The 26,054-nt window shown below is 45.3% G+C and overlaps 1 protein-coding gene and 1 long non-coding RNA gene across 4 annotated transcripts in view; both read left to right on the top strand.

The window, feature by feature from the left end:
* The window catches only part of ENPP6 (ectonucleotide pyrophosphatase/phosphodiesterase 6), a 96,910-nt gene that overhangs the window by 5,694 nt on the left and 65,162 nt on the right, over positions 1–26,054 (top strand).
* LOC146395866 (uncharacterized) lies at positions 15,916–24,306 on the top strand. The gene is made up of 2 exons (XR_014830450.1): positions 15,916–17,915; positions 18,531–24,306. It is a non-coding gene; the product is annotated as an uncharacterized LOC146395866 (long non-coding RNA).

The following is a 26,054-nucleotide window of genomic DNA, read 5'->3' as shown; positions in this document are numbered from 1 at the left end:
ATAAAATGTGTCCTAATAAAGAAGCATTATAATAATGATTAAAACACTCAGAGTTTCAGGAAACTTGTTGATTGTTATTTTGATTTTGGATACTACTAAATTAACAAAGGGGGGAAAATGAAATTATGCTTTGCTTTATGAAAGCAGTTAACAGCGATATAGGTGAACTGATTACCATTTATGTCTAGGCATCTTATATACCTCAAAAAATGTCTCTCAGTTTGTTCTACATTTTGTCTGTAAGGTTGGAGGCAGCAAGAGGGTGGAAAGGAGAGTCACCTTTGAGGAGGGAGTAGGGCATCAGAGACCTGGGGTGCCGGGAAGAAGTTTAACCAGAACACTAGGCATCAGCTTGGCCCAAGACAGAGCCTAATCTAGCTAAGATTGCTGAAGTCAGGAAGGCAGAGGCAACAGTCAAGCACGAACAAGGCAAATGGTTCAGAATAATGTGAACTACTGTGAGAAGACAGCAAAGGTCAAGTTCAGTGTGGTCCTGGCAGTCGGACTGAGAGATGGGTCTGAAGACTCAAAGGGCAAGACTGTCCTTTTTAGTTTTTTTTTTTTTTTCTTGTCTTTTTGCCATTTTCTTGGGCTTCTCCTGTGGCATATGGAGGTTCCCAGGCTAGGGGTCTAATCAGAGCTGTAGCTGCCAGCCTACGCCACAGCCACAACAACACGGGATCTGAGCCACGTCTGCAACCTACATCATAGCTTATGGCAACGCCGGGTCCTTAACCAACTGAGCAAGGGCAGGGGTCGAACCTGCAACCTCATGGTTCCTAGTCGGATTCATTAACCACTGCGCCACGACGGGAACTCCAGGCAAGACTGTCCTTGAGCCTCCGCTCCAGATTGCTGAAGTGGCCAGTCTTGAGAGAGGGTCCTTGGATATTTGAAAACGTGAAATGGTTTTGGGGCTGAATTGTGTCCCCTTGTCCAAAACACACATTTTGACAGCATTTTATATGTTGAAGCTCTAACCTCCAGTGCCTCAGAATATGACCTTATTTCAAGATCAGGTCTTTAAAACGGTAAAGTTAAGGGGCCGTGAGGGTGGGTTCTAACCCAACATAACTGATGTCCTTATAAGAGGAGGAGATCAGGATGCAGCTGGGCACAGAAGGCAGTCCATGTGAACACAGAGAGAAGGTGGCCGTCAACAAACCCAGGAGAGATGGCTCTAGAAAAGACCAACCCTGATGACACCTTGCTTTTAGACTTCTAGCCTCCAGAATTGTAAAAAATAAAGTTATCTTGTTTCAGCCACCTGGCTTGTGGTAGTTTGTTAATACAGCTCTCGAAAACGAATGGGTCAGGATGAGTACACTTGTGGCCAGTAGAAGAATGAAAGCTTTTTGAGACAGACTGCTTTCACCCCCAAGCCTATTTACTGAGAACTTCTGAAGATTTGTGCCCTGAAATTGGCGGGGGGGGGGGGTCACCTGGCCTTTGGTTTCCTAGGGCTGCTGTAACAAATTACCACACACACACACACGGTGGCCTAAAATAATAGAAATTATTCCTTCATAGTTTTGGAGACAGGTAATCTGAAATCGAGGTGCCGTGTGCTCTCTGAAGGCTCCAGGGGAGAAAATGGGCCGTACTATTCTCTTGGCTTCTTGTGTGTCCAGTGATCCTTGGTGTTTGGGCTTTTTAGATGCATCAATGCATCACTCCAGTCTCTGCCTCTATTGTTGCATCACATTCTCCCTGCATGTCTCTTCTTATAAGACACCAGAAATATAGGATTAGGGCCCATCCTCGTGACCTCATCTTGACTTGATTTCACCTACCAAGTCCTTGTTTTTCAATAACGTCTCACAGGTACTAAGGGGTAGAACTTTAACGTTATCTTTTTCAGGAACACAGTTCAACCCACAACACATGGGGAAAAGAGCTATGAATCTGCTGCAGAAGGTCTAATTTCATCTATTCTCTCATTTTTTGTGACTTGCAGGATTTGAACAAGTTCTTTTGAATTGTAATATTATTTATCAATAGAATGGAGAAAGTAAAGCTTACCCAGTAGTGAGGACAGAATGAGAAACTTCATATAAAAACCACCATTATGAACACTGCACCTATTACCCACTTTATCAATAACATGAGGCTAAATTGTGTTGCAGTAACAGGTTCATCTCAGAGGCTTACTATAGCTAAGGTTTATTTTTCCCTCGTGTACATGGACTTTAAAGATTAACTGCCCCATTTCCTCTTTATTTTGAGACATAGGCTGAAAAAGTAACTTCCAAATATTAGAGAGAAAAGGGAAAATGGCAGAACAATGTAATGATGCTTATGAGTTGTGCTCAGAGGGGGCACAAGTCACGTCCACTCCCGTTTCATTTGTTTCATAAGCAGATCATGTTGCCTAGCTTGATGCCCGTAGTTGAAGATGTATATTCCTTCCATAGAAGGGGCAGGAATTGTCTTTAACATTTATGCAGTGGATCTTAGGATGGATATTAATTGCATTTTATAAGAAACTTGTAGATCTTAATTTAAATGAATGGCTTAGAGATATGTCCGCAAGTCAGGGAAGGAAGGAGGTCTTATTGGGAATTATAATGGTCTTGAACATGTCCATACAGAAGGTGGATCTAAAGTAGACATTGAAAGATGAGTGGAAGGATTTTTTAGTGGAGATGAATTTGGGACCAGATCTTTATATATATGTATGATTGTGATGACATGAGGGATATGACACAAGTAAAGTCAAAGAAACAGTCAGAGATGCATTAGCAAGACAGGGAGAAAGGATGCTAAAGCCACTCACCATCCAGGTGTGCGTGGGAAGGTTAGAGGGAGAGATGGATTTGTTTTGTTTTGTTTTTTTAAAGACATGCAATTGATAGAAGTCTTCAAAAGCTAAATTGAAGGTAATCCAATAGGCTCCACCTCTTCTTTTTTTCTTGCTTCAAATGTTTGGGCCTCCATTCTTTATGATGGGCTGTAAGTGAAGAGTTGCATTTGACAGCATCTTTGAGGCAGAACTTGCTAATTGGGTAAGGAGTTAAGATGGAGGAGCTTAAAAGAAGGGAGCCCGAATGCATTCCAAGCCCACAAGAAATTCAGAAGTCTGGGGCTCCTCTGAGCCAAGATGGGGCAGTTCGGATGGCTGTTTATTTGACGAAGCAAATTTTCATCGGAGTAGATTTCCAGTTGGAGTAGTATATTCACCTGGAGTTGGCCCTTTAGGGGATCAGACACAGTATCTTAAAAGAAAGTTCCAGAAACATGTAGATAATCATGGGGGTCAAGGAAAGAGTCTGCTCTTGTGAGTCCTAGTGGACCCCAATAAATGGACTTCTCAGCTCTCTGCTTGATATTTCTGACACACAACTAAATCCGTCTTCTCATCTGTGTGAACTTTTACCTAAATTTGTCACTTACTTCCCAGAGACACCTAACAACATCTTTTCCTGATCCCAGTTAAACCGTGGTGTGTGTAATGGGTCTTGATTAAGCCACCTACGGAAGCGCTGGACCTGCGAGGTGTCGGGCGACAGAAGCCGTGAAGAACCTTCACTGGCTCGAGCCCAGAGGGAAAAGCCTGTTCCAAGAATTTACAAAAATCATCTCTCCTGGCACATCATTATTTCAGCTCCCATCAACAGACCTCTCTACACTGAAGAGCCACTTTTCAAAAAGCATGTTTCTCTTGGCTTCCATGGCGATGAGTGGGCATTCTTGTTATGTGGGGTTCAGCTGCTGGAAACCTGCTCCCTGAAGAAGGGAAGGTGAGGGTGGTGGGCAGAGCTGAAACATCTGGCGAAAGCTTTGATTAGAATGACAGCAAACCCTCTTTCAGAAGGTTCCCCCATCTCTCCCCGCCTTCACCCTACTGCTGACGGATAGGACCCTGCACCTCCTGCCAAGGCTTCTGGGGTTTGATGAAACAGGCTGCTCTCAGGACCTGCTTCATCATGAATGCTATGCACCCCCTCCAAAGGGTTAAAGAACATTGAAAATTGCATTGGAGGGAGCCTGAATCAGCACGTTAACATTTATTTCAGAGACATTTTGAACAGCACCTACTCACATTTCAGAGTCCCCATCCTTCTGTGAATAGGGCCATTGTGTCCAGGGTCCCCCGGACGAGGACCTGGAGCAGGTCTGCGGCCCCTCTGGGTCCTGTGTGTGGTGTTTGGCTCTTGTTGGAGCTTGTGCCTGATCATAATCGACTTCTGTCTGCAGCTCTTTCCGTTGCAAGGAGAAAGGGCTTGACAGATGGGCTGGAACTGGGTGAGGGCAGACTCACCTGGACATAGAGTCACCCAGGCTGAGATTGCAGACAGGCTTCTAGTCAGGGATGCTGCCAAGACTTTACCCCCTATTGAAGTAACCTGCCCTGGGTGCCTGCCTTCAAGAGTGAGTACTCCTGTGATGCCAGGTCTGAGGCAGGAGGACAGGTGGGGTCGCTGTGAGTCACGTAAACTTCTGCAGCAGAGTGTCCCAACCTGTGTAATGCGGGCCATGAAAGGGTGGCAGGTGAGCTCAGAGGCCAGGCCCCTGCCCAGTCACCTTGGGTGTAAGCAGCCCCGTCTGTTCACCCCAGGTTGCCCAACCAAAGTATCTGCCGTGCAGTGGGTTTGTAGGCCCTGTAGGGCCAGAGGGAGGGAGTCGGGGACCAGATGTCTTCTCCTGGCCCCGTCATGACCTGCTGAAACTGTGGATAATTGACACTGCTTCCCAGTCCTCAGTTCTCACTGCTTTAAAGAGATACTGGTTGAGATGGACTCTGGGGTTAGCTGTGCACTTAGTGTGTGCCAGACATGTTCTGGGAATGTTCTGGCAATCCACTGGTGCGTTTCCAAGGAACCCTGGCCCTTGGTGTCCACAGTGAGGCAGAGGGATCCACTTCTCAGTGAGGCTCTGTGACCCTTCTCCTGCTATAGTCACAGTAACTTCACTTTGCCATTTTTATACATTCAAAGAATGTGGGCTGAAGCTCATCCCACTGGCTGCTGCTGGCCCTTGACCAGGACTCTGGCCTGAGGGGAGGGCAGGAGGCAGCAGAAGGGGGTGCCTGTGTCTGTAGCTGTCGTGGGCAAGACACCCACAGACTCTCCCTAAGGAGCCCCTGGGCCTTGGGCTCTTCCGCATCCTGCACTCAAATCAAATAAATTAGCCCATCGGCTCTGTGGCACATCTAGTTTGCCCTGGAAAATCATCTGATATGTATAAGGATTTGGCGTTCTCAGGTGGACTTGAAAAAACATTCTGTTGCTCTAATGGTTGAGAGTAAAAATCTTGCACAAAGTTAGTGTTAGGGAGAAAACTTCAAGTATGGGGCCTCTCGGTCACTCACCCGTAGACCAGACCCAGGCTGGAACATGCTCCCCCGAACCCCACCCTTACAACCCAGACAAATGAGAACCTGGAAAGGGGGTTGTGTCAGGCCCAACCCCGCTGGCCATGGGAATGCCCTTTCTAGCCTTTAGAATCCTCATGTGTCAGGGAGGTGGACACTCTCTTGGACGCATCCCACCAAGAGCCCCCCCAGAGGGGGAAGATGTGTGGCTGGGCCACGTCAGGGCATGAGGGCGCCTCAGAGAGGCCACCAGAACCTATACCCCTGGTTCCAGCAGCCTCTGGAAAATGCCACCCTGTCACCCAGACTGCGACATTCCCAGAAGCCAGGCCATGTCCTGTGTGTAAGTGATCAGTTCTTGAAAAGTCTTTTCACATACATCCCCAAGTCTCTGGTCACAAAGGCTCTGTGCTGTAGAGACAGCCTCTCTCCCTCCCTCTGTCCAGCTGGACTCCACGGGGAAACACCGCCATTCGGGGATATCAGGGCCCTTGGGCCAACTGGAGGGGAAACAGATCTTTAAAGATCCATAAGAAACTAGGAACCATGGTTACCTATTGGCATGGACCCTGGACAGGGGAGAGAGAGAGGTGTGAGTGGCCCATCCTTTGTAACAATAGGATTTATCTATTCAAAATATTCGATTGAAAGATGTATCCATATCTGGTGGAACTTGCTCATCTCTAATTGAATAAACAGACATTTTAATTTAATGTTGATTAAGCCCTCCATTTTAGTTCAGGGTGCTGTAACAAAGCATGGTAGACCGGGTGGCTGATAAACAACAGAAAAATGTTTCTCCCAGTTCCGGAGGCTGAAAGTCGGGGTGCCGGTGTGGTCAGGTTCTGGTGAGGCCTCTTCCAGGTTGCCTTCTCATTGTATGGCAGAAAGAGAGTGCGAGAGCTCTCTGGGGTTTGTTATGCAAGGGTGCTAAGCCCATTCCTGAGGGTCCCACCTTCATGACCTAATCATCACCCAAAGGCCCCACCTCCTAATGCCATTACAGTGTGGATTAATTGTTAATATATGAGTTTTGGGAGGATACAAATATGCAGTCCATTGCATTCCCTCTTGTGATGTGGGAAGATATATTCACATTTAAATACATTTAAAAAAGCTGTTTCCCAGCCCAGTGGGTATAAAGCAGTGTTTTGTGGTTTGGTTTGGCTCTCTTGATCTGTATTGCACACTTGCAAACAACAGTTGGCCAGGGCCAGGAGGCCCATGGTTAAGGATCAATCACCATCCTTCCCTGAACACTATCACTTCATGGGTGCTGCCACTGCCCTTGGAGGAGCAGGACTAAAGACAGACTACCAGGCGCCACCTTGGGTCCAGCCTGCAAAGGGCTTCCACACAGGCCAGTCTACACAGCAGCCTGCCCTGCTGTTGGTCTACACTCATGCAAGGGCAGTGGGATGTATGAGGGCAGTCACTGCATCTAGACCCAGAGCTTGCTCAGAAGAGATGGTTGGTCCAGGTTTGTTGGACTTCTCCGGTTCGGTGCTGGTCACTGGACTTGTGTTTGACCCCATGGTGAAAGCCTTCTGTTTTTGTTTTTTTTTTAAATCTTTCTTCTAGTCCCTGGAGTTTTGTTGCTGAAACTCATCTGCTGAGGTTCCACTATTTTCTAACAAACCATTGTCTATCTCACTGGATTCTGGATTTTTCTGGCTGTACTCTGTAGGCTTCTAAGATACCTCCTTCATCCTCGCATGGGCTGTGCTTCTTCTCCCCAGGGTCCAGAGGAGCTCCACTGCCACATCCAGCCTGTGGTTCTGGACTTCTTAGCACCAGGGCTATGCCAGTTTTGCTGGGCTCTGTGGGTGGATCCAATTCCAGGTTCTGGTTACTCCTAGCCTGGCCTATTCCCCTGCAGCTTTGGACAGCTGGCCTCATCCCAAACCATGACACCCCTTCTGGTACGTTTCTGTGTGTGACTTTCAGAGCCCATTTTAGTATGCATCTGTCCATGTAAAATAGAACGCTGAAACTATATGAATGAGCTTCAGAATATTTAACAAAATCCACTCTATCCCAATGCAGAATTTCTCCCAATGGCTTTCAGAAGGTGCCTTAGAGACACCAGTGCATTTATTTGTCATGCTGTGCAGAACAGGGACTGAGGTGTAAGATTCAGCTCCGGCATCTAGACGAGGGCAGAGCCTTACCAAGTGCAGGCTGCTGAGTCCAGACCAAGGTCTGACCTCCATCAGGTGTACAGGGATGGAAGCTGAGGCATCCTTGCCAGGCCTCCTGCCCTGTTTATCCACACTGGCCACTTTGCCTGCTCCTTCTGAGCACCACCAGCCACTTTGCCTGCTTCCGCTGAGCACCCACTCTTCTGTGGCCGCGCTTACTTGCCTGGGTTGATTTTACTTCTATTCTCATTAACATCTCCCAGGATGTGTAAGCCGCAGTGGAGATCGATTCGAAGAAGCTTTCTGTGTAGATTTCAACAAATATCTCGTCAGGGAGGCGGCAGAATCATCTAGAAGACTATGTGTTGAGGGTGGGGTGTGTTTGGACTCAGCCAAGCTGTCCCCCTTACTTCCTAGTGCCTTGGATGATCATCGAGGTCTGGCTGCTGGCCTTTGAAAACCTTAAGTAACCTCACCAAGTTCTGATGCAACAGATAAGAGCCGGTTCCAGAGAATTCATTCTCAGACTGTGTCAACATCTGCTAAAAGCTAAAACAATCAAAGGAAACAAAGATGACTTTATTTATCCAATTCTCAACCACTGATCTGACTAGTCTTTTGAACAGCCAGCTCTATGGGTGTCTTGAAAATCCACCTCAGGTGATTGCCTCACTGGACAGCAGACTAATTCCTGCCCGTCAAACATGGGATCATCAGGGTTCTGTGGGCCAGTTGTGAAACCCCTGTTGCAGTGGAATTTAGGGGAATGACCTCTATATGGCCCTGGTTTTATTGGCGGCCTCTCTGAAAACGCCCGGTCCTTCCCTTTGCTTATACTATTTCTTGATTCCATAAAGGCTCGCCTCCCATCCTTCTTGGAACCCTTGAACCTCCGCCTGAGCCCCGGCCCCAGCTTCTCTCCACCCATCTTTCTCTTTCAGGCCAAAATAAGCTGCCTCTGCTCCATAGGGCTTTGACCCACAGAGAGTAACGTTTCAGGGCTGAGTGGTGCTTTTGAGATCTCATTTTCATCCATTTGCTGGCTCTTTTACCACTTACTGTCTGAACCACAGAATTTGGTCATTACTACAACTTATAATGTTGGCATATATTCATGAAGTACATTCATACAGGATGTTCCCTAGTCAGGGAGATACGAACTTTACTCTAGGTCTTACTATTCTGAAGGTGGCTGGGCCATGGCCTCTGTCTTGGATGAGCTTCTTCCTTTCTAAAAATTTTTTTTTTTTTTTTTTTTTTTTTTTTTTTTGCTTTTTAGGACTGCACCTGCAGCATATGGAAATTTCCAGGCTAGGGGTCAAATCGAAGCTGCAGCCATTGGCTTACACCACTGCCATAGCATCACGAATCCAAGCTGCATCTGAGACCTACACCTCAGCTCACAGCAACGCCGGATCCTTAACCCACTGAGCGAGGCCTGGGATTGAACCCACGTCCTCATGAATACTAGTCGGGTTGGATACCACTGAGCCATAATGGGAACGCCTCTAATCTTGATATCTCAATAGTTCTTTATAATCACCTTGGGAGTTAGGGAAGGGAAATTTTGTAGAGGAGAGAACTCAAGTCTAGGGAGGGTAACTAGTTTGCCTGAGGTCACCTAGCTAGGACATAAGTCAGGACCAGGCCAGAGGACTTCTGCCCTGAAGCCATCACTCTGAGTTTCCACCACGCTGCCTCTGGTCTGTGGAGTCAGTGGCTGTGAGGACAATGGGGCCTTCTATCTTTGCATTGGCCCTATTGTCCTCCTTTGTTATAAGCAGCCAGATTTATTCAAGAGGGAACAGAATGTACATTTCCCAAACGTCTGCTGTGTTTCTATCTAGTCTGTGCGTCTACAGCTGGATGCTTTCAGATGCTATTTCAGTCAGTGCTCAGAAAACCCTGTAGGTAGGCACACTTAGCCTGGTTTTACAGACCAGGAGACCGAGGCTGTAAGACATTAAATTACTTGTGCCAGAGCCCCATGTCGGCCGAGCTGGGAGGCCACAGTCCTGGGCTCTGTCAGAGCAGCGCTGGCCCATGCAGCCGTCTCAGTGTCTGTCCCTCAGGGACCCCATGGTTGCCTGTGCACGTGACATGCCTGCACACACAGACCCCACAGTGCGTGTGTCACCGCCTTTCCAGGCTCCTAACAGACTAAGTCACCTCACGGGCAGCTATGTTTTTAAACCCTCCTTTGTGTGTCTCAATGGACAAAGCGAACAATAAGCGCTTCTGGGATTGAATATAAAAGAGGATTCAACCTCAGACACTTAGCTGCTTATCTCAAATGGGCCTTGCTGAGCGGTCCTGATGAATGGTTTAAACAGGCCTCTTTTTGATAAGCCCACATCTGGGACCCTGACCCAGACCACCGAGGCACTGCCCCAGACTACTTGCTTCGAAGTACACTTGGTTCTGGGGGCCTGGGAGGGCTTGGTGGTCCCCTGAGGGCAAGGTCCCAGCAGCCCAACATCCCTCCCAAGTGTCTGGTGCTCCCTGACACTTAGTAGGAAGTCAGTAAGTACCCCCTTTGTATTTGTTTTCAAATTACTTGGCAATTGCTTTATCCTAAATACCCAGCCAGTTTCCTGTTAAGTTATTCTCTGCCGCATCCCACTCCCCCTGCTCCTTGAGAAAGGCAGTTCCACCTGCCTGCCCATCAAGAGGAACATCTCCAGTTTCAGAGCAGATGAGAACTCCAAATGGACGTGGCAAAGACTGCCTCAGACACAGCCCTAGACTCTCTTCTCCCCAGCGCCAGGCCACACCCAACCCAGGAGAGGTTTTAGGAATGCAGAGCGGGAAATGGGTATAATTAAGTATTTTGCAATCTCCATCAAATATTTGAAGAGGCAAATAGACCCTCAGTGTAAAACTCTTATGGTTTACCTTGTCACTAAATTCCAAGTTGGTGAGTAAGCCCATGCTCTGGTGGTTTAAAACAACTCCAGTCTTACTCCCAAGAGATTTTATGTTTGGGAGTTTTAAGTCATTTATAGCTGAGAGTCTGGAAAAGTTCTCAGAAACAGCCGTTCCCTCAGGCGACACGGTGTGAGGTAGAAGCTATCCTATTCTCCTCGGCTTCCACCTCCAGGTGCTTTTGTGGTCAGCGGGAGAATATGAATTTCTTAATAATGTGAAATAAAAAGGCAATGCTTCTGCCAGAACAAGATTACCCGTATTTTCCTTAGCTGTATTTTATAGTTTCCAAGGTCATGGCCAGATGCGCCCACTTCTCCCCTCACACGATGCCCCTTCCCCTCCACGTTTGTGTGCCGATCCTGGGCTCCGGCCCGGTTACTTCCTCTCTGTCTCTTGAAGACGTCTGCGTGAGAAGAGTGATGGATTTGAAGTGAGAGTCATTGGTTCAAGGCTGGCTCTGGTGCTGTGGCCTCACATTCTTTCTGGGTTCAAGTTTCTTCTCTGAAAAAAATGAGGGAGTTGAGGGTCCCTAGGAGTGAGTTGAAATGCTGTGACGAGGTCCTCTTTCTTAGCTACTGTGTGACCACTTCTGGTCTGCTCCCCCCCCACCAAACTGTCTGACCTTGGCTCACATCACAGGAAAGGCGGTGTTGTTATTTGAGCCGTGGCCCCTGAACAGTCACCACAGCTTTGGTAGCATTTGAAGCCATAGTCCATTTGTCTATTTTTCAAAGCACAAATGTGGTTTTTACCCACATCCCTTGCCCTGGTAAGATTCAGAGTTGTGATTTTAAAAAAGAGGGAAAATGGCCTGGCTTGAGGTAGGATTTGGGGGATTAGAAACCTAGGCCAGAAATTCCTACTTAAAATCATATCCTTCACTATCAATTTCCCTAAGGAACAAAGTTTCATTCTTTGGTGGGAAATACCTAATGGAATCCATCCCCCTGCATCACTGAGGTAACCCCCATTCTGAGCCGTGACAGCGAAAGGCGGGTGGCGAGGGCAGAATTCCCCAGTGTAGCCATGAGGAACTATTTATTACATCAACTCCAATCCACTTCCCCAGCTCAGGGCTTGCAGGCCTGCTGGGCACGCAGCGCTGCTGGGTTCCGGCCTCTGGAACTGCCTGACAGGCCGAGTGGCCACCCCGGTGGGTCACAAATGGCAAAGTCCAGGAAATGAAGCTTTTTAAAAGAATGGCAAATGCATGTGCTTACCTGTCATTTTGATTCCTATCAGTCTTTCTAGTTTGGTTCAGTTTCAAGTCCAAGTGTTAATAAAGCCAGAGGTTGACTTCTGTGTGGCAATCAGTACCTCTTCAATCACATAAGAAAACAGAAAATGCAAAAATGGCCCAGTCAATGAATCTCACAGTTGGGGTTCGATGTGTTTATTTTGAAATATCTCCACCATTTAATTGGCAAAAGATTCTCCTGAATCTTTTCTCATCAGAATTGCTTCACCTGGGAGTTCCCATCGTGGCGCAGTGGTTAACGAATCTGACTAGGAACCATGAGGTTGTGGGTTCGGTCCCTGCCCTTGCTCAGTGGGTTAAGGATCTGGCGCTGCTGTGAGCTGTGATGTAGGTTGCAGACGCGGCTCGGATCCTGTGTTGCTGTGGCTCTGGCGTAGGCTGGTGGCTACAGCTCCGATTCGACCCCTAGCCTGGGAACCTCCATATGCTGCGGGAGCGGTCCAAGAAATAGCAACAAAAACAACAACAAAAGACAAAAGACAAAAAATTAAAAAAAAAAAAAAAGAATTGCTTCTCCTTGTAGTTCCCACTGTGGAGCAGAGGAAACAAATACAACTAATATCCATGAGGATTCGGGTTCCATCCCTGGCCTCATTCAGTGGGTAAGGGATCCAGCATTGCTGTGAGCTATGGTGTAGTCCAGCAGCTGTAGCTCCAATTCGACATTTGACCCCTAGGCTGGGAATTTCCTTATGCCTTGGGTGCAGCACTAAAAAGCAAAAAAAAAAAAAAAAAAAAAAAAAAAATTTGCTTCTCCTTGAATCTAACCTGTTCCTAAATATTCCAACCTCTGGAGCTGCTTGGCCTCAGTTTTCACATGTGGCTTCCTTTGTATTTTCTTTATGTCTTACAACAGATGTTTGCTCGTCTGTGGTCCCATGGATGGGATTCCTGTGACCACCGGCAGACATGGAAAGGCCAGGCAAAGATGCAGCTTCAGGCCAGAAGCTTCTTGTCATGTGACCTCAGTGACACAAATAGCACATGAGTTTCCAGATCTTCAGATAATATTGGGAGGAGTCAAAATGGAGGATGGTAGAGAAACGACCTTCTTTACTTGGAGCAAGTCTTGAATAATGTTTGATTTGGTTAAATAGAATGGGGTTGATTTTTTTTTTTTAGCGCTGCACCTGCGGCATATGGAAGTACCCAGGCTAGGGGTTGAATCAGAGCTGTAGCTGCCAGCCTACACCACAGCCACAGCAACACTAGGTCTGAGCCAAGGCTGTGACCTACACCACAGCTCGCGGCAATGCCGGGTCCTGAATCCACTAAGCAAGGCCAGGGATCAGATCTGTGTCCTTATGGCTATTAGTCAGGTTCTTAACCCACTGAGCCACAATGGGAACTTCAGGGGTAGGTATTTTAAGAAAGCATTGGCTTTGTCGGTCTCTGAATTTACCCCACCAAAGCTGAGCTCAGTTAATGTTTTCTTTCATAGGGAGGCAACACTGGCAAAGGCTTCAGGCACAATGTAAACCTATGCTTGACTTCTGGAATTGGAATGTAACCACAAGAATGAAAGCAAGGGCCACTGGGCTTGTTCAACCTGTGGGCCATGGGCCACGTTACATTCTTTCCTGGGCTAGTCTTCCAGGAGAGCATGCGCCTTTGAAGTTAGCTCAGAGAGACTTTGGCAAGATACTGCTGCTTCCATAAATGATCTACTAGACTCTAGCATCCAGTAATCAAACCTTTTACATTTATTAAGGAATGTGTCCTTCATGAACAGTGCCTGAGTCCTTCATTCTTTAAATAAATATTCTCAGAGCACTTGCTGTGTGGACATAAGAGGTGTTACCTTTTCACTTAGCTTTTACCCAAAAAGTATCCAGTATTTTCCAGGAGCCCCGTGATACACTCTTCTAGGTACTGGGAGATAGATACACATGAACAAAACAGGGCAAAGTTTCTACCCTCATGGAACTTATATTCCTGTGAAGTGCCACAGACAAATAGACAAATAGATATATAAATAATGTCAAACAGTAAAAAATTCTGCAGAAAAGGTTAAAGAAGATTCCAGGAACCGAGAATTATGAAAACACGCTTTTACAGAGTGGTTCGGAACTGTCAGAGAAGATGGAATTTGAGCAGAGACCTAAACAGAGCTAGAGAGCTGGCCACTTTGATACTTGAGAGCAAAGTGTTCCGGACAAGGGGCCAGTGAGGATAAAAGTTCTGAGGCAGGACATACTCCTTGGGATCATAGAGGAACAGCAAAGAGCCAGCCCAGCCACAGCAGAAATGAGTGATGGGGACAGGGGCAGACGAGGTCTGAGAGCTGGTGAGTGCTGTGGCTGCTTCATTACCTGCGGCTCCCCTGCTGCCCCCTTGGCCCACCGCCTTACTGGTGCCAAAGCCCCACTTCTCTCAGGCTGAGCCTGACCAATGACCAAGCAGAGTGGGGGTCCTAGCACAGGCCCATTCCTCTAACAGGCAATTTTGGTGGAAAGACCCCCATCAATCTGGCCAAACGTTCTTATAATTGCAGAGTCCCTTTCTTCCCAACCCCTTCCTTTTCAGTCTCCACTGAGAAATGTCAGACCTTCACCAATGGGGGATTTTCCTACCTACTCCTGCTTCTTCCCTCCACCTGTAATAAGTGCTTCCCCCAGTAAATTTCATGCATGTGTAATCTCTCAGTGTCTCCTTCCCGGCAGACCTGAGCTAAGACAAGTCGACATCAGTGGACGTCCTACAGACTCTGGACCTTACTCTGAGCACAGGGAATGAATGCCTTTGGAGGGTTCTGGGTAGAGGAGTGGTGTGATATAACTTTCATCTTAGAAAATCACTCTATCTCCTGGAGCAGAGCCTAGGTACCAATGGGAGTGAGTATGGAAGCAGGGAGGCCAACAAGAGTTGGGCAAATGTATGAAGTTGCAGTTTGACTTTGGATGTCATTTTTCTACTATAACTGCACTTCCTAAGTCACCCAAGACCTTCTCATAGCAAGACAATGATATCTCTCAACCTCACTCTGTGGAATTTCATCTTTTGACCATTCCTGCCTTCTAAAGACTGTCTCTTTATTTGCTTTTGAGTTTCCTCTCTCCTGTCCATCTCACCTTCTAGTAACTTCCATTGACTTCTCTTTTGCCACTCCTTCACATTGGGGCTCCAAGAAGAGTTTGGTCTTGGTCTCTGGTCTTTGCTTGTTCTCTCTTCTCCTCTTGGTGGTCTCATTCCTCAAGAGGTCTTGTCTCTTAGGCACGTTGATTGTTAATTCCATTTGTCACCACCTCTGCTCCAGACAACCACTCATCCACCCTATATCCTTTTAGCTGTGCCTTTCATGGATATTTCACGTAAATGGAGCCATTCAACATGTGCCCCTTGGGTCTTGCTTCTTTTGCTGAGCATAGTATTTTTGAGGTTCAGTTACCTGGTGGTATGTGCCCATAGTTTTTTCCTTTTTACGGCTGAGTATTATTCTATCATATGGAAATCCACCAAGTTTTTATAATTAAAAAAACCTCAAAGCTACAGAAACATTGAAATAGTATTATACATATCTATGTGCTGTGATTCCCTAATTCATAACATTTAGCATATTTGCTTTATTCCTGCTGGATAAATAGAGGTTTCTGTTTTATTTTGGTTTTTGGTTTTGCAGAGCCAGTTGAAAGTCATTGCTAACATCATGACACGTCACCCCTTCCAAATAATACAGCATGTATAGACTATTCTATATGACCACAATTATTTTCCAACTTTTCTAATTGTCAAAAAAAATCCTGGAGTCCCCATCGTGGCTCAGTGGTTAACGAATCCGACTAGGAACCATGAGGTTGCGGGTTCGATCTCTGGCCTTGCTCAGTGGGTTAAGGATCCAGTGTTGCCGTGAGCTGTGATGTAGGTTGCAGACACAGGTCGGATCCTGCATTGCTGTGGCTCTGGTGTAGGCCAGGGACTACAGCTCTGATTAGAGCCCTAGCCTGGGAACCTCCATATACTGCGGGTGCGGCCCCTATAAAAGGCGAAAAGACAAAAAAAAATCCTTTATAATCTTTTCTGAAATAAAATATCTAATCAGGTTTCAAGCAGTCCATTTGCTTGCCATGTTTCTTTGCTCTCTGTTAAGGGTGATGTCTTTGCCTTTTTGTTTCCTTTGGATGTCCACGATGTTGACATTCTTGAAAAGCCCAGATAGTTATCTAGTAAACTGGCTGCATTTTAGATTTGTCTGACTTTTCTTCACGGTTGGATTCATTAAACTTTCTTTGGCAAGAATACTACATTTTAAAAAATCCAGATTAGGACAAGAGGTCATGTGAGTTAGGAGAGGATGATGAATGTAAAAAGGACTAAGGTATTGGCACTATCTAGAAGAGGTTCACAGCAGCCCTCCCTCTACTGTTCCCACATGGATGCTGAGTCTGTGTTCTTCTTTGTAGTATTGGTTGGGTTGTTCCCACAGGCTTTTACCTGGAGGCTCACAGGGAGAATTTCCCACTTAGTTTGTTGTATATATTGTCCATGGGATATTGCTGTTGCTGTGTTTGTCTTTATGGGAGGATTTGGTGACATTCAAAGTCAGTGCCAATCAGGACTCTTTTGAAAATGAAAAAGAAGCTAAGAATCATTCCTACTTTGGAACAAACAGATGTGAACCAGAACTGTCCTGGGAAAATTCTACCCACAACCCAGTAATTCTACTCTCAGGTATGGACACTGAAGAAATGGAAGATGTGTTGCCTTCTCACTATAGTTTGTTTGGGTATGAATTTTGGTATTACAGTTTAACCTGTTTTTTGATATGTTGTGATTACTTATCTAAGGATTCATGTATTCCATCAGTTTGGAAAAGTGTCAGCCATTATCTCTTGAACACTTGCCCTTCCTCCAGCTCTAGATGTAGCTCAGAACCTCTTATTCTATCCTTATCTCTTAGCCATTGTCCTAGCTTCCTAGAGTTGCCATAACTAATCATCACCAACTGGGTGGTTTAAAACAACAGAAGTTTTTTCTCTAGAAAAAAACTATAGGCCCTAAGTCTGAACCCAAGATGTTGGCAGGGCTGGTTCCTCCTGGAGGCTCTGAGGGAGAATGTTCTGTGCCTCTCTCCCATTCTGGTGCTGCTACAGTTCCTCGGTGTCCTTTGGCTTGTAGATCCCTCACTCTGATGTCTGCCTCCTTCCTCACAGGGCCTCTCTTTTTTGTGTCTAGGTCTTCTCCTCTTCTTATAAGGACATTTCGATAATTTAGGGTGATCTCATCTCAAGGTCCTTCATTTCACCTGTGAAGAATCTTTTTTTCCAAACACCATCACATTCATAGGCTCTGAGTAGAACCGCCATTCAACCCACCACAGTCTTTCTTTCATATTTTAACCTCTTTCATCTCTTTCCTCCAGGTCATTCAATTATATCTTCCATTTCACTATCTTTTCAGCTGCATTTATTCTGCTATTTAGCTTACCACCAAATTTTAAATCAAATGATTATATTTTTAATGTCCGAAGTTCTATTTGATTCTTTCTTAATCCTGCCTGGTTATTTTTGATGGTCTTTTGTTCCTTGATAATTTTTATTCTCTTTTATTTCTTTAAACATGTCATAAAGCTTATGTCATATTTAAAAATGATATTTTCAAACCCTAAAGCATTTGGTGCTAAATTTGTTGTTTATTGTGTCTGCTGACTCTCACAATGATGGATTAATTAAGGTAAAACCAACTGCTGCACACTTAAAACTCCAAAATCTCAATGGCTTAACACTTTGGATCTTTTCTTCTATAAGGTGAAGTTGGTGGATTGAGGTGGGACTCTGCTCCATGCAGTCATTCAGGCAGTCTGACTGAGGAGGGCTCTGCCATGTTCCATGTGTGACTTCCCAGATCTTCCTGAGCACCAGCCTCCTGCTAGTGGACAGGAAGAACACACAGAGGATCACAGGGATGGTCTTTGGGGACCAGGCCTAGAAATGGAATCTCCACTTCTGCCTTCTCTCCATTGGCCAAAGCACCCATTATGGCTCTACTCAAATGCAAAGGTGGCTGCAAGCTGGCATCTCTGGGCAAGCTGTTGCTTCCCAGCAGCAATTATTCACTATGGAAGTAAGGCAAGGGGCATTGGCTGAGAACCTCCTGCCTGAGCCACGAGATTTACTCCTCTGCGTATTTGGGTCTTTTGTTTTTTTTTAAGCTCATATTTGATTGAGCTTAGTCTGTGAGAAATCTGAGGACTTAAATGGAAACTTTCCTTGAGAGAAGATATTGGTTTGCTTTTCTAGAAAAGAAGGGGCACTTCCGACGCAGGATGACTTGTGAGGTGAGCAATATTTTAAACTCATGGGTGTGTGTGTGTGTATGTGTATTTTATCCAGGATCTAGTTGTATTGTGTACTGTAGTTATATTATAGGGGGGAGAGTCTTCTAGACACAAATTCACGCCAGTGTTTCTCACTTGCCTATTAATGATGGAAAATATCTACACTCATAATATCCAGGTTTAATCTATTTCATTAGCTGTGCAACAGCTGGTGATCTAAAATTAAAAGCTACTCACTTATTTCTCACACTCAGTCTCTGCCTAGTAGATAGATTTGTTGAGCCACAATGGAAAATCCCATTTCCTTCATTTTAAAGAGGAGGAAATTGGGAGGCCCCCACAGTGACCAGCTGTGTAATGACTGGAAGGGGGATTCAGTGTGAACTTCTGTGGACTCTGGTGCCTGTGCCTTGTGCACTATGCTGAGTGTCCAAAGTCACCACCATCCCCTTCCACATCCCCTGGGACATTCCCATTGCGTCTTACAACAGGAGCAAATGAGTATGTACCTCATTTAAAAATACTTTTTAAAGATACTGTTAGGATGGGGGTGAAGGATGCGGATGAGGATGTGGGAAGAGAGACTTAACACTAACCAAGTCCAAACCTCTGCAGGTTGCAGGATTCATGTTTGCTGCAGCGAACCTCTGTCTGGCCTTGGCCTGAATTCTTGGCATAAAGAAGATATTAAACAGTATCTTCACAAGCAGATCTGGACATCTGGGGGTGCCTTTACATCATGAGATGTGAGGAAAAAATACAAGGCTGGCACAGGGGCGAGGCTCCCAGCACCACCCTGGACGAGGCTGTGAGTGGTGGAGATTATTGTGATCACCAGTAGAGGGCAGTGTCGGGCCAGGCATTTCCCAGGTGCAGGGGAGGCCCAGGGGAGGCTCTGCAAACCGTCCTGAGCAACGGTAATGGGTGCAAATGCTTCTGTGTGTGTTTTTTTCCTTCAAGGGGATTTGAGAGTCTGCTTCAGGAGATGGTGTGTAAATATGAGGCAATAAACAGGCTGCCCAGCCTCCTCCCTTCTAGAAGCCCTTGACCAGGGCATGCTGTTTAATAGGAGGACTTTAAAGGGGGATTTAATGTCCACAGACACTGTGCTGAAGTTTTGCCTACTCCAAATTATTTAACTCTGGACAAAGGAGGCTCACTAGCATTAAGTGACTTGTGTGAGATCCCAGGGCAGGGATAGACTCTGGTCTGTTGGGCTCCAGAATGCTTTCTGCTAGGCCGCATGCCTCTCAGCGGTCCTCAGTTCCTGCCAGTTTTCAGCCTTCCTGACACTGCTATTTTTAACTCAAAAAGCTCCTCTATCCCAATGGTGTCCAGTGTTAGGAGTGGGAAACTATCAATACATCGAAAAGATACTCCTCACACCTAGCCAACTGATGGATTACTTCTTTGAGTTCCTCTTTCATCCCTAAGGCAAATTATCTTTCATCATGTTTTATATATGCTAAAAGCACTCAAGGAGATTTATATACATAGGTCATTAGGCGAGGTGCAGTGTCAGCTCCAGACACCATCTATTTATATGCTGGTTGCTGGTGCTCCTGGATCAGGGCAGATAAGCTGTGGCTACAGTCATGACCTAGACGGTTTGGTCCTCTCATGATTTGGGAGACTGGTCTCCTTACTCTATGGCCATGTCTGACCCAAGGCAGTGAACTTGGATGTGTCAGCGTCATACCTCACACTTGGTTTTTGTTTTTTTGTTTTTTTTTTTTTTACTGTGGATTGGTTCCTTCACACTAGATTGAGCCATTCAGATTGTGGATCCCTCCTGAATAGCTGCATTTGCTCATTCTTAATCAATTTCTAGCACTGATGGTTGATCCCATGACATTTTGGTGCCTGTTGCTGGAGATCATCCTGCAGCCATTCCAGGTTCTCCACCAACTGGAAAGATGGATTGGAGAATGTGGCTCAGATCCAAGACCTAAATGTGCCCCTTTAAAAAAACAGAACTGAACTCCCCATCCTTACACCCTACCCCTGCCCTAGTCATAGGTGGGGCAGCTGGAGAACTAGAGCAACCCCTGTCCTAGCAGGGGATGGAGGGGGACTCCATCCTGGGTGAATTTGTGGGGAGGGAACGCAGAAGGGGCCTCCAACCACCTGCAAGCAGACAGGATGGGAGAGGCCAAAGCTTGTTTTAGGCCAAAGTAACCACTCCCAGTAGCATGAGGAGTGTGGTCCATCTGATGTCACAGGGAGAGAGGTGGGTGCCTGGGGGTGTTGGGGGGCGGGAGAGAAGATGGACAATGCATTACCAGGGAGAAGGTGGAGAAGTTTCAGGATTGGCCAGATTTGTCTCATGTTTGGAAGAATAAGGACCAGGAATAAAAATGTTCCCTCTCCAAACACCTACCATCTTTTAGAAGTCCCTAGAAATACTCAGTAAAATGGAAGTGTGTTTCAAAAGGGATTCTGTTTTAAAGGCAGTACTTAATTCAGGCTCTTTTCCAGCTTTGCACAGAAGTGAGGCTAGATTAAATTGTCTGGAAATTTCTTTGAGCTTTGATAAAGATTAGCTTTCCTAAAACAAAGAGTGTCTAAAACAAAAAATCCCAAACTTACATTTTTGTGCTTATGAAGGAAAATGACTTTTGTTTCTGTCCCTTTATTCTCATTGTTAAATAATTGCACCAAGCTAGCACACTCCAGAAAAATTAAATAGTGCATTCTTTTGAGTCCAGTGACCTGAAAACCAGGAGCATGAATGTGTCTCTAATCAAAAATATCTCCCCTTTTAACATTTTGGGGCTATTTTTGTTGCAGTCCCTACACTTCACACTGTAATCAAAGCCTGTTATCTCCATCTTGCCATATTTGTGACTCAGACTTAATCAGGACTGCGTCTGGCACATACATCAGTAGCTGCGTTTAAAGATGTGCAAATTGTGAACTCTTCTTTCGACTTGATCTGCATAGTTCATTTGAAACCACTTCTTTAAGGTACCAAATTCCATCTTTGGACAAGTTAAGAAAATAAGGTGTATTCATACAGCAGAGGTGATCCATAAAGCAAATCTCGATTTCTAAGTTAGGTAGGTGTTTTGAACAATGCACTGCTAATGCTTTCAAGTCTCTTGGGTATCAATTGGTTATTTGAAAATTCACTAGTCTATACAGGGTCTAAACTCATCTTTAGAGCCTCCAAATGCTCACGGAAAAGTAGGAAGAGGAGTGGTGAGGAAGTCTAACTCATGTAACCTCCTTGGCTGCCTGGCTCTATAGTCAGGTCTATAGTTGCTTCCCAGAGCCGTGTCAGTTTGAGGTGGTGTATTTGCACACATTCAGCCTCTAAGATGCATGCATTCACTTGAGAGTCCAGATTTTAGACCTTTGGGAGCCTCTAGTTCCGAAGCTGGAGCCTTTCCAGAGGGAGCAGGAGCAGAGATTGCAGCCCACTTTGTTAGTTTCCCTTGCCTGGCAGCCTTCCCTCCTCTAGGGGGAAAGTTTGTGCATGATAACTGCACGAGGCAGGAGCATCTGGCTTTCTGGAGATCGGAGCACCTCTGCATTGTCACCCTGTGGGAGCCCCCAAGAAGCCATCCTGGGTTGTGGGGTGATTTCTATTAAAATGACCAAGCCCTGGTGGCTGACGAGCAACCTGGTGGTGGGAGGGGAGCAGCTGCTGAGAAAGGTGCAGATGCTGAGTCATGAGACCTGGCTCCAAACTGGGGCTCTGTCCTCTTGCCAACTACCTGATGCTCGCCTTGTCACTTGGCCACTTCAAGCCTTAATTCTCCACCTGCAACATGAGGATGGTGTTATCTATCTCTGAAGACTAAATGAGATGGAAGTGCAAAGAACTTAGCTACAGACACATGGAATGTGGCCAAGAGCTGGTAACTAGTCCTATTACTAAGCTGATCAGCAGACACCTGTTAAGGTGGCTCAAGCCTTTGGCCTTCAGGTTACGACCAGTCCTGAGGCTCACTCAGCCTCTGGCCAGTCCACACGTCACCCCAGGTAAAGTGCTTCCTGAGTGAGCCGATCCCTGGAACCTTATAACTGGACTGACTGGTCCCCTGCAGTCATCCTGTCCTCAAGAGAGGGCTGTACAGAAGGCAAGCATCGCCACAGCAGTGGTTCCCTCCCTATGGGCTTAGTAAGACTGCAGCTGTGTTAGTACCAGGTCATACACTGCGAGACTGGGGTTAGTGGATCACAGTGGCTCAGAGCAAGGACTCTGGGTCCAGGCTCCTTCTGCTGAATCCTGGCTCCACTCTACCTACCAGTGTGAGAGTTAGGCTAGCTACTTGGGCCTCAGTTATTTTACCTATAAAGTGGGGCTACCAATAGCGTTTACCCCTTAGGGTATTTGTGAAAATTCAATGTGTTGGTTTCCTAAGACTACTTTAAGTACCACAAATTGGATGCCTTAGAACAACACAAATTTACTGTCAGTTCTGGAGGCCAGAGGACAGGAATCCACGTGTTGGCAGGATCATCATGCTCCCTCTGAGGACTCCAGGGGAGGGCCCTTCCTTGCCTCCTCCAGCTTCTGGGGCCCCCGGCCTTCCTTGGCTTGTAGATGGCCATCATCTCCCTATGTCTTCACATCGTCTTCCCTCTGTGCATGTCTGTCTCTGTATCCAAATCCCCCCCTTTTTTAATATTTTAAAATTTTATTGAGGTATAGTTGATTTACAATGTTGTGATAGTTTCTGCTGTATAATAAAGTGATTCAGTTATACATGTACACACATCCATTCTTTTTCAGATCCTTTCCCCATATAGGTTATCACGGAATACTGGGTAGAGTTCTCTGTGCTGTACAGCAGGTCCCCACTGGCCAATCATTCCATATACCTCAGTGTGCATATGCTGATCCCAAACCCCCAGATTTCCCCTTTTATAAGAACATCAGTTATATCGGGTGAGGGTCCCTCCTGTGACCTCATTTTAGCATGTCTCTGTAAAGACCCAATTTCCAAATAAAGTCACATTCTGAGGTACTAGGGGCTAAGGATTTCAACATGTCTTTTTTGGAAGGACACAATTCAACCCATAATGGATGAACTTAGAGCAATCTTTGGAACGTAGTAGGAATTACATGTATGTTAGCTGTTTTTAGTCCTTAATACCCACCACAATCCAGCCAGGCAACTATTAGGAATCCCATTCTAGAGATGGGAAGAAATAGGCTCTGAGAAGTTAAAGATTAGCCTCAATTCCCACAGCTAGAAAGGGGAAGACCCCTTCTAGACCACATGCCCATCGCCTCTCCACTGTACCCTTCACCTTCCAGTGATGGACAGGTTGCCCACAGTCTGGTTCCGTGTACCTGTCACACATGGTTGTAACTGCAACTTCCAGCGGGTGGCCCTAGAGGCCTGCCTGCAGCTCTGGACTCAGAACTCATCCAAGTGCTGCCTCTGGGTGAAAATGTGTATTTTTAAACATTTTTTATTTCTATTAGAGTATAGTTGATTTACAGTATTGTGTCAATTTCTGCTGTACAGCAAAGTGACCCAGTCGTACATACATATACATTCTTTTTCTCATACTGTCTTCCATCATGGTCTATCCCAAGAGACTGGATATAGTTCCCTGTGCTATACAGCAGGACCTCATTGCTTAGCCATTCTGAATGTAACAGTTTGCAGAAAATATGTATGTTCTAAAAGAATCATATCCAAGATTCTTACTAATATTTTGTAATCTGTGTTTATGTCTCCATGTTTTGGCTAAATTGATGTGCCTAAAATATGACTTCATTTCTCACTTTTCAATGGGCTGTTTTGATATCTAGTAGACACAGCCATATTCATCTAATGGAAACACATAGACGTCAGAAAAACACAATGAAGCAGCTTTGGAAATTAAAGATTAATATTACTTTGTAAAGGTGATCATATGCCAAGAATGAAGAAAGCTTTTGTATAATAGAGAAATTCCTCACTGGCTGTGAGACCTGAGTGTTTAGTGATATAATTTGCTATGTAGTTGTTTTTCTGCATGTGTGTTCAGAGACACAAATACATGGTTTAAAAAAGCCAAGAGGTCTCATCTTGAAATCAGTATAGTTCTGTGTTCCAGAATACAAATGTAACCACTAAATCTGTTGCATCCAAGGAAAGTGAAATGCCAAGATAGAACTACTGTAAGATCCAGCAATCTCACTCTGGGCATATATCTGGAGAAAACCATAATTCAGAAAGATATATGCACCCTAATGTTCATTGCAGCACTGTTCACAATAGTCAAAACATGGAAACAACCTAAATGTCCATCAACAAAGGAACAGATATAGAAGATGTGGTACATATATACAGTGGAATATTAGCCATAAAAAAGAATGAAATAATGCCACTTGCAGCAACATGAATGGACCTAGAAATTATCATACTAAGTCAGTCAGACAGAGAAAGACAAATACCATATAAGATCACTTATATGTGGAATCTAATACAAATGAAACAAAAGAACTTATTCACAAAACAGAAACAGACTCGAAGTTTCGACACAAAACTTATGGTTACCAAAGGGGAAACTTGGGACGGGGGTGATAAATTAGGAGGCTGGAATTAACATATACACACTACTATATATAAAGTAGATAGGTAAGGAGAACCTACCATATAGCACAGGGAAATCTATTCAGTACTCTGTAGTAACCTATATGAGTAAAGAATCAGAAAAAGATTGGATATATGTACATGTATAACTGATTCACTTTGCTGTACACCTGAATCTAACACAACTTTGTAAGTCAACCATACTCCAATACAGTTTTTTTAAAGAGAGTATCATGGGAACAAAAAAGGGAGGTGATCCAGGTTTAAGTTGCTTGTGTTCTCTTTGCCCCTCCACCCACACGCCACTTACTAGCACTGGGACGGGGAGCAAAATAATCATCCCTTTTGCAGCTAATTTATGTATAAAATGCAGAGAGTCATTCCTTGCTTCTGAATTTGCAGGTGGAGGCTTAGACCTGGAGGCCAGCTGAGGGTCCTTCTGTTTCTGAGATGTGTGTGGGACCATACACACTCACAAGGCCATGTGTTGATAACCTCAAGCTCAGGTGGTCTCCCATAATTAAAGAATTCCTACTCGAGAGGTCACCATGATTTTCTTGAGAAGTCCATGGCTTATGATTTTCTCTGGCAGTTGTGCTGGCTGTTCTCAATTTGTCTCTTTGTCCGACTCCCCATGCGCTAGCCTGTTAGGAACCCCAGGAGGCTGATCTCGTGGAGTGCCTCAGCTGGATGGTGGGGGACAGTGGAGTTGAGGTATTGATTTCCCCCAGGCTCCCTGCTGGCCACATCTGGCCCCCTTGCTCTTCCAGCCTGGGGGGCAGGTGCAGGGTGGGTGGAAATGTCTCCCTGAGGCCACTAAGCCTGGGTTGCTTCACCATCTCTTATTGAATCCCCAGGACTCCAGCCAACCCTTTGCAAGTAACCCTGTTAATGACCATCTGTGTATTGTGCCAGAACCTTGACTGGGTGAATCTATGACTGTCTTGAGTTGTACTAGCCTAACATATGATTGGATGTGGTAGAAAGCAAGAGTCTGCATTTTACCTGAGTAAGAAATATCCAACCCCTCATCCCATCATTATTTTGCACATGCCATCACCTCTGTCTGTAGTACTTTTTGTGTCTGGAGAAGTCCTACTTAGCTTTCAACTCCCAGCTCCTCTAGAAGCTTGTCCCTGACTCCAGGCAGTCTTGTCACCTCCTCCTTCTGCATTCCTATTGGGTTCTGCCCATACCTCCTGATTCCACTTCTTATCCTTCACTGTGATGGTGAAAGGAACAAATAAAGGATATTTTCTATAGAGTTGCCCAGTAAAATACAGGATACCCAGTTAAATTAGAATTTTAAGTAAGAAAGCAAATATTTTTTTAGCAAAAATATATTCCATGGACTATTTTGCACATATTTATAGCAAAGTAAGCATGCTCATAGCATTGTTTATCTGAAACTCAAATTTAACTGGGAATCTTACAACCTTTTTTTTTTTTGCTAAAATAAACCTGGCAACTCAAACTAGAATGGACTCTAAAGTGGGTGATTCCTATGCAAAGAAACACTTTCTTTTTGTTTTTTCCTTCCTTTTTTCTTCCTCCCCCCATTTTTTTTTTTTTTTTTTTTGCATTCTATAAGCTCATGAGC

Source organism: Sus scrofa, chromosome 15 (genome assembly GCF_054392235.1).
Source record: "Sus scrofa isolate SSC_HxYL_T2T_F1_AM1 chromosome 15, Sscrofa_HxYL_maternal_Yorkshire_Landrace_v2.0, whole genome shotgun sequence".
In the NCBI taxonomy this organism is placed as follows: Eukaryota; Metazoa; Chordata; class Mammalia; order Artiodactyla; family Suidae; genus Sus; species Sus scrofa.
The sequence above is the reverse complement of the archived record's forward strand: the minus strand, read 5'-3'. Positions and strand labels throughout refer to the sequence as shown.